This window comes from Delphinus delphis, chromosome 2 (genome assembly GCF_949987515.2).
Source record: "Delphinus delphis chromosome 2, mDelDel1.2, whole genome shotgun sequence".
Lineage (NCBI taxonomy): Eukaryota > Metazoa > Chordata > Mammalia > Artiodactyla > Delphinidae > Delphinus > Delphinus delphis.
In genome coordinates, this window is record NC_082684.1 from 93944453 (window position 1) to 93946946 (window position 2494).

The 2494-nt window shown below is 41.4% G+C and overlaps 1 pseudogene; it reads left to right on the plus strand.

Annotated features, from left to right (window-relative positions):
* Positions 1 to 1811: 1811 nt before the first annotated feature.
* LOC132418558 (large ribosomal subunit protein eL32-like) lies at positions 1812 to 2236 on the plus strand (annotated as a pseudogene).
* The last annotated feature ends 258 nt before the right edge of the window (positions 2237 to 2494 follow it).

Below are 2494 nucleotides of genomic sequence, written 5' to 3' on the forward strand. Positions count from 1 at the left end.
TTTTAAGTCCCTAAGGGCAGGGAAGAATGGATTGACAGGACACCCAGAAAACAAGGTCTGTGTGCAGACTGACTCTAACCCTGACTAACCCTGAGCCATTCTCATTCTCATTATCATGAGGTAATCAGAGTGAGAGGAAGCACTGTCTTTTCTCCTCTAACACAAGTTGGAAAAACAGAAATTCAAAGTTTTGTTTGGAACCAGCAGAAAATGTTAGAAATAATAACATGAAAAGATAATAGTATTTATTGATTAAATAGCATTTATACTATGTGCCAGACACTGTGCTTAGTCCTTTGCATATGTTGTCTTATTTAATTCTCACAAGCATTCTGTAAGATAGGTATTATTATTATTTCCATCATAAAAATGGGTAAATAAAGGCTAAGTACCACACAGAAAGTCACACTAGACTGGTGGATTATAGTGCTGGATTTTAATCTCAAGTGTATTAGGGTAGGGTAACTGGTTTAGCAATCCCAAAATCATAGTAATGTAACACAATAAAATGTGTTTCTTGCTGGGGCAAAGTGCATCATGGATGGTCCTCATCAGGTGGCTCTCTTAGGCAGCTCACCTCTAAGCAGTGACTCATGTACACAGGCCCCTTCCATCTTACGGCTTAAGCATATTGTAGCTTCAAGATCTCCCCATCATCAGTCAGCCTGGAGTGATGGAAAGAGAGCATGGAAGACTGAATAGGATGTTTCAAGGTCAGACCTGGAAGTAGTGACATCACTTCTGCCCACATTCCATCATCTAGAACTCAGTCTCGTGGGAATCTAGGATGCAAGGGAACCTGCGAAATGTGGTTTAGCTCCATGTTCTGGAAGGTGAGGCAACCTGTATATTGGTGAGCCCAAGAAATCTCTCCACAGCAGGTTTGTCTGACTCAGGACCCTTAACCATTAGACTCTGCTGTAACTCTAATCTCCACCCCTACTCTTTGACCAGAGGGAAAGTATCAAGTCTCTCTGAGACTTAACACTACATGAAATAAATCAATTTGGGAGTTTAAACAGCAAGAAGAAATAGCATAGTGCAGCCATTATGAGCCTGGGAACTAATGCTAAATCTGATGACCTGTTTATTAACTAGGTGACCTTGGGCACGTTTCTGAATTTCTGCTTTTCCTTATCTATAAATTGAAAATAATATTTTCCTTTGCATGTCTTGCAGATTGCTGTGAGAGTCAAAGGGAATAGTTTATGTAAAAATACTTAGTAAAAGGTAAAATGATACACAAAACACAAATGTCAGAGGTTGTTGGTGTTATTATTGTTACTTCCTAAGTGTCAATATGATTGATATAGGTAATAATCACTCTGTAATATCGGAGAAGAAATCACTGTGAGTTGGGCTGGTCAGGGAATGCTTTACAGGAGAGTGGAATTTGAATCTGATCTAGAAAGATGAATAAGATTTACATAGTAGAGGAGTAAGGAAAAGGCATTCAAGGCAGGGAGTATTGGACCACCAAAGAAGTAGAAGCCAGGATGAACAGAGTGCTCCTGAAACACTGAAAAAACTGTTTGCTCTTGGAGGCTTCTGAGATTGGGTTGGGCAGGAGCAAGTGAACTTCAGGCTGCTGCCACCTCTGCTTCACTTCAGCCGTCTGTTGAGACATTTCTCCGTGGGTCATTCCCATTCTGCAAGTCCTGTAAATGAGGCACCAACTGCACTTTGTTCCAGACTACCTTTTCAAGAATGTTTGATGGCAACAGGGTGTCCTTCTGGAGTAAAGGGTAGGCATATTTACTGCCCATTATAAAAGATTCAGGGGAGGTAGCAGCCATCTCCAACCCAGCATCATGACTGTTCTCAGACACCTTATGAAGCCCACAGTGATCAAAGAGAAGACCAAGAAGTTCATCCAGCACCAGTCAGGCTGATATGTCAAAATTAAGCGTAACTGGCAGAAACCCAGAGGCATCGATAACAGGGTACAGAGAAGATTCAAGTGCCAGATCTTGATGCCCAATATTGGTCATGGCAGCAACAAGAAAATGAAGCACATGCTGCCTAGTGGCTTCTAGAAGTTTCTGGTCTACAACATCAAAAAGCTGGAAGTGCTGCTGATGTGCAACAAATCTTGCTGAGATGGCTCTCATTTCCTCCAAGAACCTCAAAGGCATTGTGGAAAGAGCAGCCCAGCTGGCCGTGAGTCACTGATCACAATGCCAGGCTGCACAGTGAAGAAAATGAACAGTTCATGTGCAAGTTTTATTTGTGTTAAATAAAACCATGAAAATTCTGCAAAGTAAAACAAAGATTTTGGCTCCCTAAGCTCAGAGTTCTTCATGTACAGGTGTTAACTGGCCCTATTCCCATTGCCCTATGGAAACTAGGTCTTGGGGAACTGACTTTAAAAAGGCAGATACTCTAGCTACTACTATTGCTATGAGTAATAAACCATTTTTGACTCTGACACAGGAGTCTCATGTCTTCTACCAGCATCCATGAAACTATGACAGGCTAACTTGTTAACTTGCAA